At 48.9% G+C, this 15,464-nt stretch overlaps 1 protein-coding gene across 1 annotated transcript in view; it reads right to left on the bottom strand.

Moving 5' to 3' along the window:
• LOC142584089 (uncharacterized) overlaps positions 1 to 15,464 on the bottom strand; it is a 445,388-nt gene that overhangs the window by 78,630 nt on the left and 351,294 nt on the right. The window lies entirely within an intron of this gene.

The following is a 15,464-nucleotide window of genomic DNA, read 5'->3' as shown; positions in this document are numbered from 1 at the left end:
TTACCTCTTGAACTCGACGTCACATTTATTTAGCTGTGTCAGCGGCTCAGCGATGCGTGAAAACTCGCTGACAAATCGCCTGTAGTAGGGACACATGCCAAGAAATCTACGCACTGCCTTCTTGTCGATGGGCTGTGGGAACTTTGCTATGGCAGCTGTCTTCTGCGGGTCGGGGCGGACTCCAGACTTGCTGATGACGTGGCCTAGGAAGAGAAGCTCATCGTAAGCGAAGCGGCACTTTTCCGGCTTCAGAGTAAGCCCTGATGACCTGATGGCCTTTAGTACCGTTTCAAGGCGCCTAAGGTGATCGTGGAAATTTCCGGCGAGGACAACGACGTCATCCAAGTAAACGAGACAGGTCTTCCACTTCAAGCCTGATAAAACCGTGTCCATGACGCGCTGGAACGTTGCAGGCGCCGAGCACAGTCCAAATGGCATAACCTTGAACTTGTAGAGGCGGCCTGGGGTGATGAAGGCGGTCTTTTCGCGATCTCTTTCGCCGACTTCTATTTGCCAATAGCCAAACTTGAGGTCCATCGACGAGAAGTATTTAGCGTTGCAGTGCCGATACAATGCGTCGTCTATCCGTGGGAGGGAGTATATGTCCTTCTTCGTGATCTTGTTCAGACGACGATAATCGACGCAGAAACGTAGGGTTCCGTCCTTTTTCTTTACCAGGACAACAGGGGATGCCCACGGGCTTTTCGACGGCTGGATGATGTCGTCGCGCAGCATTTCGTCGATATTTTCTCTTATAGCTTCACGTTCTCGCGGCGAAACTCGGTAAGGGCTCTGGCGGAGTGATCGAGCGCACTCTTCGGTTATTATGCGATGCTTTGCAACTGGTGTTTGTCATGACGTCAAAAAGCAGTCTTTGTATCGTCAGAGAACACTTCTGATCTGTTGCTACTTACTCATAGGAAGACTTGGATTCACGTCGAAGTCTGGTTCGGGGACTATGCTGATCGGGCGAGATGCGGCTGAATCCGAGAGGACAAAGGCATTGCTGATTTCCACAATTTCCTCGATGTATGCGATTGTCGTGCCCTTGTTGATGTGCTTGAACTCTTGGCTGAAGTTGGTTAGCATAACTTCCACTTGCTCTCCGTGGAGTCGAGCGATCCCTCTTGCGACACAAATTTCCCGATCGAGCAGTAGATGTTGGTCACCCTCGATGACGCCTTCTACGTCAGCGGGTGTTTCGGTGCCGACGGGAATAATAATGCTGAAGCGCGCCGGGATGCTCACTTGATCTTCCAGCAGGCTCAAGGCGTGGTTACTATGACAGCTCTCCGGCGGTATCGCTTGATCTTGCGATAGCGTTATCGATTTCGACTTCAGGTCGATGACTGCGCCATGTTGATTCAGGATGTCCATGCCAAGAATGACGTCTCGTGAACACTGTTGGAGGATAACGAAGGTGGCAGGGTAAGGTCGGTCAGGAACGGTAATTCTTGCCGTGCAGATCCCAGTCGGCGTAATCAGGTGTCCTCCAGCGGTCTGAATTTGCGGGCCTTCCCATGCAGTCTTAACTTTCCTCAACTGGGCGGCAATGGGTCCACTCATGACGGAGTAATCGTCTCCTGTGTCTGCTAAGGCGGTGACTGCGTGGCCGTCGAGAAGCACGTCGAGGTCGGTGTTCTTTGTCTTGCGTTACAGTTAGGCCTTGGCGTCGGATCACGGCTGCGTCGCGTTGAACTGAAGTTGGAACGTCGCGTCGTTAAGTCGTCTTTCGTCGGTATAATCTTGGCTTCCTGATTTCGTCGGGACGGTGGCGTGTCGTTATTAGGTCGTCTAGATGGTCTCTTCGTCATCTTTGTCGGCGGCGCAGGATCTTCGTCAGTTCGACGAACAGCAACCGTACCTCCATCGGTTGCTGCTTTTAGTTTCCCGGATATGGGCTGACGGACCGGCCCCGGACTGGGCCAGTGTATGATCGGCGCTGCGGCGACAGGTAGAGGCCTGGTGACGGCGAACGGGAAGGTCGTCGAGGGCTCCATTGAGTTGCGGCGAGGTAGTCGGCGATATCGCGAGGTCGTTCGCCACTCTGTGGCCGCGGCGCGTTAACGGCGAAACCTCGCAGTCCCATCTCCCGGTATAGGCATCGGCGGTACACATGGCCGGCTTCTCCGCAGTGGTAGCAGAGCGGGCGCTGGTCGGGGGCGCGCCAAACGTCAGTCTTTCTTGGAATGCCGTGCGGGTTGACGGGTTGGCGTGCTGGCGGCGGGGGTGGCGGTGGACGACGGAACTGTGTCGTCACTGGGCCCGGCTGTGGGCGCGGAGGGGGAACGTGACGGCGGGCTACAGCGGCGTGTGTCATCGCTTGCGGCTGAGGCTGCGGCGATTCAGGGGCTACTCCGAGTTGTTGTTGGAGCTCCTCACGCACGCCGTCGGCAATCGAAGTGACTTGAGGCTGTGATGACGGGAATAGCTTCTGTAACTCCTCCCGCACGACCGCTTGGATAGCCTCGCGCAGGTCGTCGGTGGGCAGTGACTGAACTCCCGCGTAGCTTGTCGAGTTTGGGCGGCGGTCGAATTGCCGGTTTCGCATCTCGACTGTCTTCTCGATGCTGGTGGCCTCGCGAAGAAACTCGTCGACGGTCTTTGGTGGGCTTCACACCATTCCGGCAAGAAGTTCCTCCTTCACACCACGCATGAGTAGGCGGAGTTTCTTCTCCTCGGGCATTTCAGGGTCGGCGTGGCGAAATAGACGGCTCATTTCTTCCGTAAAGATGGCAACGTTCTCGTTTGGTAGCAGCACTCGGGCGTCCAGCATAGCTTCGGCCCTTTCCTTGCGCACGACGCTTGTAAAGGTGCCCAGCAAGTCGCTACGGAACAGGTCCCACGTTGTCAAGGTCGACTCCCTGTTCTCAAACTACGTTCTGTCGGCGTCTTCTAAGGCGAAGTAGACATGCCACAGCTTGTCGTCGGCGTCCCATTTGTTGAATGTCGCAATTCGTTCGTAGGTCTCCAGCCAGGATTCCGGGTCTTCAGTCGCTGCTCCATGGAAGGTCGGTGGGTGCCGAGGTTGTTGTTGGATAACGGGGGACGCTGGGACAGCCATTGGGGTTGTCTTGACCACGATCTTCTTTGTCGTCTCAGGTAGAAGTCCGTGCTCGGGGGGCAGTGCTTGCAGTCTGCGGCTAGCACGCTGGTCTTAGGCGATGTTGGTTTTGTCCTCGAGCGTCGGGCTTGGATCGCGGCTTTGCGGGGGCGTTCTGTACATGAACGCACAAGCACCTCCACCAGATGCCACGTGGTGGTGACGTTCAAGAACAAAGTAGCAATACTGTGAAAGACAAAACTTTTATTGGGCGAACCTGTGCCCACAAAAAAAAAAAAACAGGCTACACTTATAGCACAACGATAGCGGCGAACACGGTCGGCGATCGTCGAAAATCTGATCAGCGGGTCAAGCGCGTCGGCTTTTATACAGCAGTCGTCGAACGTTCCAGACTAATCGTTCGAACCCGCGTGCCTTCCACAAAGTTCTACACCATTCGCGTCACGCGATGAAATCAGATAACACAAGCTTCGGCGACAACAGACAGCCGGGTAGAAGCATCGATAACTTTCCAGAAACTTCGGATACATGCAGGCGCGTCCCGCGCTGTGCGATTACATTTGTTAAGCCGCGAAACGTGGTCGCCCGATAAAGATAAGTACACGTGTCAATATTTGCCACACAACAATAATCGTTATCTGTCTTGCTTGCGTTTGCTCCCTTGAAAACGATGCGCTCGCTACTTTCCTGTCGAGAATGCTCTGTCATACTGATAACGGGCATGCCGTATATAACTTGGAAGTACCGGGTTCGCCGAGTTAAAGAAAGGACATGCGGACAAGATAGATGACGATTATTGTTGTGTGGCAGAAGGGTGTAATGTTGCATAAGAATTTATAGTAGAGGGGTTTCCTTGCCTTCTCACGTCACCTCCCCCCTCTCTTCTATGGGAACTGCCTCTTCTCCTACCTCTCGTTGTTCTTTTTACAGTTTTATGTGCGTCCTCTCTGGCCTCCGACGTTAGTAGAAAAGGAGCGCCGCAGTTTATGAAATGCTACTCACGGATAGCATGCTACTCTCGAGAGTTACGGATAATTACAGCTGTCAAGCGGCTAATGTGGCGACGTCCAGGGAGCTCCAGAGGGCATTGTGGACATTAGACGCGGTGGGGTGAAAACGAGTTTCTCCCTTCGCCTTTCTTCTCTTACTCGCAACTGTCATGTATATACGCGCTCTGAACCATCCCCCGACTAGGTGTCCGCGACTGCAGCAGTGGGAAAGCAGAGGCAGCAGAGGCAGCAGAGGCAAAGAAAGCTTGGCTTTAAAAGTCCGCTTCCTGATGCGGTCTTCGGTGAGTTGCGGACATATCCGGGACCTCCAAGAGATCTTCAGAGCCGTTGTGCGCGATGAACTGCGCAAGATGTTGCCTTCGTCGCAACCTCAGGTGTCCTCGGTCGGCGAATTTCGACAGTCACTGGGCGTGTCCGAAGTGCAGCCCGAATCGTCGCCTCCCACGCCGGAAGCGACGACCTACGCCGCCATCGCTCGCTTTCAAGGTCTCCTTCCGAGCTCACGCCAGGGCCCTTTAACGCAGTAATTCCGCCGTCCGCCGACGCCACCACCAGCTCGTCTGTCTGCTGCCATACACCCCTACCCAAAGAACACAGATGTATGGCACGCCCCTACCACTGCCCGCTGTGCTATCACTGCGGAGAAGCGGGCCACGCCTACCGCCGATGCCCATACCGCGACTTACACATACCCATACCCACCAGTACAGCACCCGTAGGAAGGTGGACGGCCTCGCGATATCGCTTACCACCTAGACGCCTATCAGTGGAGCCCACGACGACAGTCCCGTTCGCCGTCACCCGGCCGCTATCTGTCCCCGCAACGCCGACAATATACTAGCTCAGCCTGGGGCCGGTCTGCAAGCCCATACCCGGAAAACTAAAAGCAGCGACCGATGGAGGTGCGGTTGCTGTTCGTCGAACTGACGAAGATCCTCCGCCGCCAACGAGACGCCACCATCCCGTCAAAATTTGGAAACAAAGAATACGCCGATGAAAGATCACCTGACGGCGCGGCGTTCCAGATTCAGGTCAACTCTACGCAGCCGTGATCCGACGCCGATACTTAACTGCAACGCAAAACGAAGAACAACCGACCTCGACGTGCTTCTCGACTGCCACGCAATCACAGCCTTAGTAGAGACAGGAGCCGACTAGTACGTCATGAATGGACCCATGGCCACCCAGTTGAAGAATGGTAAGACTGCCTGGGAAGGCCCTCAAATTCGGACAGCTGGAGGACACCTAATAACGCCGACTCGAATGTGCACGGCAAAGAATTACTGTTCAAGACTGGACTTACCCTGCCACCGTCGTGGCACCTTCATACCAGCACGTTGCCCAGACAATCCATGGACGCAAGAGTATGCAATTGGCCGCGCAACAGATCCATCTTTATAGTCATCCGTTTGCCACACCAAGGATTCGTATCGACGAAATCTTCTGCTGCCTCTATGAAGAGTTGGCGGAACTCCGGTGCCCTTACTGGGGACGTGAAGAGCACTGCGATGCGACTTATTCATCCGCTCTGCTTCTTCTTCCAATTTAGCCCTATTACATCTATGTACGCAAGAAAATGAATTATGTTTATCTGTTGCTGTTACTATGTCCGGAAGTTTTGTTGTGAGTGTTCGTTGAGTGCTTTGACTTTGCAGCCTAATTGCTTATGCTGTCCGAGGATGTTGTGCTCAACTCTGGTACGAGCACAATATCCCAAACCCCACTGGAAGGCCCTGTGCTTGATTCCCAGTCTAAGCAATTTGATATGTTCTCAATGTTACAAACAGTAAATACGCGAACAAAAAAAAGGAAAAGGAGCAGATGGATTTATTCGATTCTATTGATGACCTCAAGAAAACACGGGAAATTTTCAGGAAAATCTAAGAGCTACTGACAAAAGATTAACGGAGGTTGACTGCAAAACTGTCGCGCTTGAGGAATTCGAGGAGAAAGAACAGCACCTTCGCCAGACGACTGATCAAATTAAAGGTGAAAACGTTCAACTGCGCTCTAAGCAAGCTTAACTTGAAGACATGCAGCAGAGAGGCAACCTTCTATTCTACGGCCTATCCGACACCCAATCAGAGTCCTGGGCTCAGTCGGAGGAAAAGCTGGTCAATGTGCTTACATTCTGGTTGAAAATGTCGCCCTCTGAAGTACTGATCGAGAGAGCGCACAGGCTCGGTGGGTATACTTCGAATAAGTGCAAACCAATTATTGTCAAATTCTCTTCTTTCAAGCTCAAACAGCAAATACTCAATAACTGCAAGCTGAACGAAGTAAACATTAGCGTTAGTGATCACCAATCCCCACCACTCGCCTTGCTAGGAAGAAATTGGTCGAATTGGGCAGAATCCAACCCTAAACTCTCAAGCTGCGCTTCAATAAACTGTACACAAGTAAAAAGCGCTACACCTACAATCGCTCTGAAGAGTGCGTGCGTGAAATTTCTCACGCCTTCGCGCCATCGGTGGAATCTTGTTATGCTTCCGTGCCACCCACCGCTGAATAGCTCTGCGCGAGGGGCAATGAATCAAAGTTACCGATCAGTAACCAGTGTTCCATTTGGCTCAGAAATACTTTCAAGACGTGACGATCTTTGCTCTGCTATTGATGCTTCTGACGCCGACATAATATGTCTCACTGAAACCTGGTTATCTGCGAAGATCGATAGTAGCGAGTTGTTCGAGTGTAAGAAACACTACAACATTTACCGGTGTGGCGGAGGCGTGCTTGTAGCTGTCTATGATGCTGTTATGTCTTTTCCCATCCATCTTACTAACGATTTGGAACTTGTTTTGGTTGAAACACAAACGTGCTTTAGGAAATTCACATTGGGCGTTTGTTATCGTCCGCCGTCCTGTTCACCCACCTTTGCTAACTGCCTTGATGATCTGAAGCATATGATTACAGTGCGGTATCCGAATAGCCCGTTCCTTTAACTAGGTGACATTAATTTCCCTAATATAGTACGGTCTAATGTGCATTCCTATTGTCATCTCTTATCCAGCGAAGGCGAAAGATTCTTGAATTTGTGCAATGATTACAACTTGTCGCAGCTTGTAATGCAGGCCACTCGAATTATATCTACTACCATAACTTCCGCGATTTAGCACTCACCACTACGCCTGACATTTTTCATCTCATATCGTACCTACCGGGGCTAAGCGATAACTTACTGCTTCATTTTTCTTGGACTTCCACTGTGCCTCACAAAAGTAAACACAAAAATATATCCGGGACTCCAAGCACGCAGATTATGATGATATTAACCATGAACTTTCCGCATTTTTACATATTTACTTGCCTAACTTGTACCATCACTCTGTGAATACTAACTGGAAATTATTCAAAGGAAAAGTTTAATTGCTCATCAAGAAATACGTTCCACAGATTGTCATTGCGTCAAACTGGCAATCACCATGGTTCAGTCAATCGTTAAACAGGCTCTTTAACAAGAAAATAGCGCATTTTTCGCTTTACAAAACTAACTGGCACTCAAGAACGTTGGACTACTTTGAGGCCGTTGCTACCGAATACTAAAAAGCTCTCAAACACTCTAAGGATTCATTTCTAAATACTACATTACCATGTATTCTAATTACTAACCAAAGACAGTTTTGGAGAGTAGTCAATAAAAAGGACAACTTAATAATAATAATAATAATAATAATAATAATAATAATAATAATAATAATAATAATAATAATAATACTTTATTGCGCCAAGTATTCCTTTAAAGACTCAAGCGATGAACTAATCCAACTTGGTTAATTGGAAGATGTTCTGAACTCTGTATTTGTTTCCGCTTTTTCCAAAAAAACGTGTGTTCTGTAACTCCTGCCTATCCCGGTAGCGACTTTTTTCCGATGGACCCTATTGTCTTTGATATTGCTGGCATAGAAACAATAATAGATAAATGTTTCGTCATAATATGTCACCGATAACATAAATTCCAAGTCTTTGATCACGACTAAAGTGTACACTGCTATAATACTTTCTAATATATTCAAGCAATTTCTTCAGACAGCCTGCATTCCGGAAGACTGGAAGGTCGGGAAGGTGATTCCCTTGCAATATTTTGGGGATAGCGTTTCGCTATATAATTATCGGACCCTTTCACTTACGTGCATGCCCTGTAAAATGATGGAACATGTCATTTACTCTCACCTTGCATCATTCCTGCTGTCAAACGCATTTTTTACAGATCAGCATGGATTTGCCATGGGATTTTCCTATGAAACTAAACTTTTATCGTTTACGCATGATCTGAATTCCATACTTGACAGGTGTTCCATTGTTGATTCTATGTTCCTAAATTATTAAAAAGCGTTCGGCAGGGTTTCTCAACTGCTTTTTTTAAGACTAAGTAAACTCAACTTTCAACCTAACGTTCTTCAATGGCTGCACTCTTTTCTCACCAATCGTTCACAATTTTTCACAGGTAATAACACTTCCTCTGTCACTTCTGCAGTGTAATCAGGTGTGTCACAAGGCTCTGGGCTGGGACCTTTGCTTTTTCACAAGTTTATTAACGATTTACCTGATAGGTTATGCTCATCAATTATTGTTTTCGCTGATGAATGTGTCGTATACCGTGGAATTAACAGCGACTCCGATATAGGTCTTTAGTCCGATATTAACCATGCTCCTGACTGGGCTAACACGTGGAACATGGAACTGCAGTTCAACAAATGAATGTACATGCGCGTTTCTCGTCGTAATACTAGACTGCCCTCATATCACCTTAATACGAGTAACCTCGAATCTGTGCCCTGTTACAAATATCTAGGCGCATTTATTTCTTCTAATTTTTCTTGCTAGATGCACGTACACCATGTAACCCGACAACGATAATCACATGCAGGGCTACATGCACTGCAATTTTTATCTTTCTTGAAGTTGTGTAAAACTACTACTTTATAAATGGTGAGTTCGTACTAAGCTTGAATATTGTCACGTAGTAGTGACGGTAAAGAACACAGTATCAATACTGTCAATGACGAAACATTTATTGGGCGAAGCTGTGCCCACAAAGATAGGCTGCGCTTAAAGCACAATGACAGCGGCGAACACAGTCGGCGATCTGCCGGTGAAGCGCGCCGGATTTTATGCATGAGCCATCGAAGGTTCCAGAGTAATTACTGGTGGCCGCGTGTCTTCCAGAATGTTATACACAAATTGCGTCACATATGCAATCAGATTACATTAAATTCGGTTACAAAACATAGTAGAAAGAACCATCGGTAACACTCGATAAACTTCCTATACATACGGGCGCGTACCGCGCTGAGCGATAACATTTACACGGGGAAAAGCGGTCATCCCTAAAAAATAAACAAGCACACGTGTCACTATGCTGCATCTGTCCGGGACCCCAGTGAAGAGACGCTCATCTATCAACTTGAATCAGTCCAGAACTGGGCGCCTCGCTTCATTCTGTCACCGTAACTCCAGCATTACTACCGTGAAAGCAAGATTATTATTACCATAGATATCAGAACGTAGAAAAATCTTCCGGCTTTGCCTATTCTATAAGATTTATTATGACAACCTCTTTCTTAAGAATAAATTTGTCACACTTCCTTCTTACGTTCCAGCTCGCATCGACCATCGTCTCCCCGCAGGGGCGTCTGCGCCAGCAGGCGTTTGGTGCGTTGCGACACCACGTACCCCAGCACACGAGGGTTGGACCCTCCCGCGTGTAGCCGTGCGCGACATCGCCGAGTGTCGGGAAAGGGCGATCCTGGAGGTTGAGCCGATGCTGGGTGTTTGGACCTTTAAGGCCCCCCGGTGGAGGCAACACACCTCTTTGGCCTCTGCTTCACATAGACGGCACCCCCGGAATGACCCACCGGGGGAAATCGGCAGTCGCCTTTTCCTGCCCCCTCTTCGATCTTTTTATCTTATATTTTATTTTATCTTTTTATCTTTCCTGTCTTCTATTTACTTCATTTCATTTCCAAGTTTCCGGGCGGCTAGGGTTAACCATGAGGGCGTGGCCTTGTTTGGTCATGGTTATATGGTTATAGTAGTTATGTATCGCTAGTGGTTTTTAAAACACTCCCGCGTTGGGCTCCATGGTGGGCGGCCAGCTTAGCTGCCGAACGTATCTGTAATTTAATGGATAGAATCCCCTCTCCAGCAAAACCTGACCGGAGGCCCAAAGGCACCGGACCGAGGTAATGAACTTGAGTGAACCTAGGGATAGCTTTACAAATTTTTTTTTGTCATCACGTGTGAAACTGAACAAAAAATTCAAGACATGTCCCCTTTCCTCATCGCCAATGCACTTAATGAGTGTATTGGTGAAACCTACAAAGCAAAGAAAATGAATTCTGGAGACCTCTTGCTCGAAGTTATGACGGCTGAGCATAGCAGGCAGATTTAGAAACTTCAGGAGATCGGCGAGGACAGTGTGTCTGTCTCGCCACATCGTACACTGAACTACGCGAAGGGTGTGATTTCAGATACAGAACTCTTAATGTGCAGAGACGAGAAAATCCAAGAAGCCTTGAGAGATCAGGGTGTTCTATCTGCAAGACGAATTAAATTTAGAAAAAAATGACAGTGAAACCCCGACTAAACACATTGTGCTGACCTTCAACTCCATAACGCTTCCAAGTGCCGTTAAGACCGCTTACCTGTACCTTAGAGTAAGACTATATTTGCCCAATTCCCGCCGGTGCTTTAGGTGTCAGAAATGTGGGCGCGGATCCCAGTCAAGTCGTGGATGAGCAGCCTGTGCTAAATCCGGTCAACCAGACCATGGTGATGAAACTTGCACAGACGAGCTTTGCTGTGCAAGCTGCGCGGGTCAGCACGCGGCGTTTTCCAGATCTTGTCCTGAGTTGAAAAAAGAAAAATAAGTGATTGGTTTGAAGGTACGGGAGAACATATCATGCATTGAACCCAAAAAGAGAGTCGCGTTTGCCGATAGAGGTACTTACGCACAGGCTGTGCATAGAGGGCGTGCGCCGCCGACGGCGTCAGTTGGAACCCAGGTGGAGCTGCTGGACAAAGCGTCAGCGCCCCGGCCCTCCTCACCTAGCGAAGAAACAGACGCTCGGCGCAACCCTCTCCCAAAAGGCCCAAAGGCTTCTGCTGGGGCTGACGTCAGTCAGCACGCGGTAGAGGCCACGAAGGTCTCAACATCGGTGCCGAAGGACCGCTTTCTTTCCAAGAAGTCGGCACCTTCACCAAGCACCATCAACGTTGAACGCCCAAAGGGCGATGATATGATGGAAGTGTGTCCACCGGACACGAATCAAACAAAATAGTAGTCAAACCAAAAACTCGGGTATTCCCCCTGGAAAAGAGAAAGGGGGTAGACTTCCGGTCATTGTCCCTGCCAAGGAGACGTGACCTAAAAGCGTTTTAACAAGCTTTTTGCTCATTTACCTATGTCATCTTTGTGACCTTTTACGTAGAATTTCTTCGTGAAGTACTTGATAATCCACATCATCAGATATGGCTACTATTGTGCAGTGGAACTGCCGTGGTTTAAGAACTAATGTTGATGACATTTACGATCTTTTGGGGGATGCTGAGGCTTCTGTTATGTGTTTGCAAGAAGCTCATTTGAAAGGTTGACATAAACAACCTCTGCGTCGATGTAGCATCTTTCGCAAAGACAGGGAACCGTTTTCAGTCGCATCCGAAGGAGTTGCTGTAGTGGTTGCTCAAGGAGTCCCAGTACGTGAAGTGAAGCTTAACACCAACTTAGAAGCTGTTGCTGTAAAGATTCAGATAGAAAAAAACAATAACAGTATGCTCCCTGTACTTACCACCAGGTAAGAATATCCCAAGAAAAGAAAGAGAAAATCTCGTGAAAGAACTTCCAGAACCCTTCCTTTTATTGGGTGATTTTAATGCTCATAACAACATCTGGGGCAGTAGCCACACTGACGCGACGGGGAAGATGGTAGAGGAATTTTTAGACAACTGCAATGTGTACCTTTTTAATGATGGAAAGCCAACATATTTTATTGCGAGATCTGAATCTACGTCAAGCATTGACCTCTCCTGTGGCACGCCGTCACTTGCTAGGTTTCTTACTTGGGACGTGAGGGAAAACCCACGTGGCAGCGACCACTGCCCTATAATACCCAAGCCAATCGACGCGCCTCCAACAATGCCAGCACGGAGACAGATGGAAGCTGGGTAAAGCAGACTGGTCACTTTTTTTGGAAAGCTCTGAAATAAGGATTGATGATGTCATCGCACTTAATATTGACGACGTATGTAATGCGATAACGAAACAAATTTTAGATGCAGCTGAAGACTCCATAGCACTTTCACAAGGGAAGCTTCCACGTAGACCAAAACCGTGGTGGAATGATGCATGTGATAAAGCTCGTAGGAAACAAAACTGCGCATGGTCTCCGCTAAACAGGTACCCAACTTTCGAAAATTTATTGTTTTTTAAACAAAAGCGCAGTGAGGCTAGAAGGGAAAGACGGATAGCAAAAAGAACATCATGGGTGAAATATGTGGGCTCGATAAACAGGCACAGAGCAAGTAAATTAGTCTGGGAGAAAGTGAGAAAGATTGACCGTGTTCACGCAGAAGACACGCTCCCTATATTTGACGAGGAAACGGATCTGAAAGAGCAAGCAAATATACTTGGCGAGTACTTTGCTGGAGTTTCGAGTGACGCTCACTACACTCCCGAGTTTCTTAACATAAAGACCACTGCAGAAAAGAAAGATCTTCGGATATCACTGAATAGCACTAAGCCATATAACTGTCTTTTTTGAAAAAACTGAACCATTCGATGCGATATATTTAGGGAAGAGCCATTCAGCAGGTCCGGACAACATACGCTACGAAATGCTGCGACACCTACACATGAGCACGTACGACACAATACTTCACCTCTTCAGCAGGTTGTGGGTGGAAGGCTATTTTCCAAAGCATGGAAGAAGGCGATAGTTCAACCACTCCTAAAACTTGGAAATGCACGCTCTGACCCTAATAGTTATCGCCCCATTGCCTTAACCAGTTGTTTAGGAAAAACATTCGAAAGAATGGTTAACAAACGGCTTGTACACCTTTTGGAAAGTAACGGGTTACTTGATCAGTACCAGGGGCTTTAGAGTCAATCGCCGTACAATCGACCAATTAGTCCGGTTAGAACCGAAAATCCGTGAATCTTTCGTCCAAAGGCAACATTGCGTCTCCGTTTTCTGTGACTTATCAAAAGCGTATGATACGACGTGGAGACATGGTATTTTAATGGACTTGCACAGATACGGAATAAAAGGGCGCGTGCTTGGTATAATCAAAAGATATCTGGAGAACCGAACTTTTCAGGTGATGTTTGGACCAACTTTCTCCAACTGTTTTATGCAGAAGAATGGAGCGCCGCAGGGTGGAGTATTGAGCGTTACACTAGCTTTAGTGAAACTGAATTCGATAACTACACTTTTTCCTTCTTCCTTAATGTACTCTTTATATGTCGATGACATTCAACTTTGTTTCTCGTCTTGTAATATGACTACTTGCGAATGCCAACTCAAGTTGGATGTAAACTCTATAGTGCGATGGGCAAACGAAAGTGATCTTAAATTTTGCGCAGAAAATACAACATGCGCACCTTTCTGTCAATACCGATGGCTCACACCGGACCCAACATTACATATTAAAGGACAGCAAATTACAGTAAAGAATGAACACAAATTTCTTGGTATAATCTTTGACAAGAAACACAACTTTAAAGCGCACATCGCTTATGCAAAACAGCAATCTCTCAAATCCATAAATTTAATAAAGCTCCTATCCCATCGACCATGGGGTTCAGATAGAATATGTCTGCTACGCATATTGCCACATCCTATATGGTCACCACGGGTATGTGCCAGGCGATGAGAACGACGCTGAAGTAGCGCGTGAGTGGAAAAACAGAGACGACAACGACGTCGCGTTGACTGCTCTGATAAAGTGCTTCCATACGTCCTCTACGCCGGCTTTCCCGTCTTCTACTAGGCTGCGACACTGGTGGAGGTGCGGGGTAGGATTGCCTCATGCTCGGCACCCCTTCGCGGAGCCATACCTCGAAAACGGAATCACCTTCGTTCGTCGAAACTCCTGTTCACCGCTATAGTCGCCGCCTGCTAGGCCTGACGCCCGAGTTCAACCCTTTGCAGGACCCTGCTGGAACGCGTCTACCTCCTTCCGCCATGGCTACTGCAACTCCATCGCAGGTGACGCTGCAGAATCCTAAGATACCAGAAAATTTCCATGGCGACGCTTTTGAAGATGTCCAAGATCGGCTTGACCAATTTGAGCGTGTCGCCAGTTATAATGACTGGGGCTCCCAGCAAAAGCTGTCTAATGTCTATTTCGCGCTTCAAGACAGTGCGCGGACGTGGTTTGTGAACCAGGAGAGAAGCTTGACCACATGGGATACCTTCCGCACCCAGCTGCTAGACACGTTCACTAGTACCGACAGAAGAGACACTGCGCAGCAGCTACTCGAATCCCGTATTCAAAAACCAAACGAGAGCGTAGCCATGTATGCAGAAGATATGACCCGCCTTTTCGCAGAGCAGACCCTGAGATGGCCGAAGAAAAGAAGTTACGCTATCTCTTGCGCAGTGTGAAGGAGGAACTGTTTGCCGGACTCGTGAGGAACCCACCGACGACAGTGGTCGAATTCACCAAGGAGGCTACCGCTATAGAACGGGCACTAAAGCAACGGTACCGCCAATATGATCGCGCGAACTCGCCGGTGAATGCTTCAATTCTACCTGAGAGCTACGGCACGTCTCTGCGTGAAGTCATCCGGGAGATTGTGCGAGAGGAGATCCGGCAGCTTGGGATTTCTCCTATGGCACCAGCGGTGGCTTCTGTCGCTGATATCGTTCGGGAGGAGGTTCGAGAGGCATTTTAGTCCCCCGACCGGCAGGCGGTGCCGCGACGACTGTCTGTCGTCCACCTCCCGCGACTTCGATGCTGCTGACACCGTCGACCACTACGACGCAGCCAGCACCGCCACCCCCGACGCCATATTTTCGCCAGTCACAGCCGCCGCCAGCTATGCCGTATCGCCGCCAGCCGATCGCTGCGCCTCGGTCTTACGGCGAGTCCCCTGTGGGCTACCCGCTTCGAAAGACCGATTTGTGGCGCACCGCTGACCGCCGGCCGCTGTGCTTTCATTGCGGCGAAGCTGGACATGTTTACCGCGCGTGCCACTACCGCGCAGCCGGGTATCCAATGTTTCCCAACTGCAATTACCCTGTGTTTGGTGCTGCACGTACCTGCGACGAAAATTCTACAAACTTTCGGCCGGGGGGTTCAGCGACGCCTCGATCACGTTCCCCTTCTCCGGCTCGTTATACCCCACCGACTCGTCGCGATTTTTCTGACGCCCCTAGGGGCAGGTCCCC

Source organism: Dermacentor variabilis, chromosome 6 (assembly GCF_050947875.1).
Source record: "Dermacentor variabilis isolate Ectoservices chromosome 6, ASM5094787v1, whole genome shotgun sequence".
Classification (NCBI taxonomy): Eukaryota; Metazoa; Arthropoda; class Arachnida; order Ixodida; family Ixodidae; genus Dermacentor; species Dermacentor variabilis.
The sequence above is the reverse complement of the archived record's forward strand: the minus strand, read 5'-3'. Positions and strand labels throughout refer to the sequence as shown.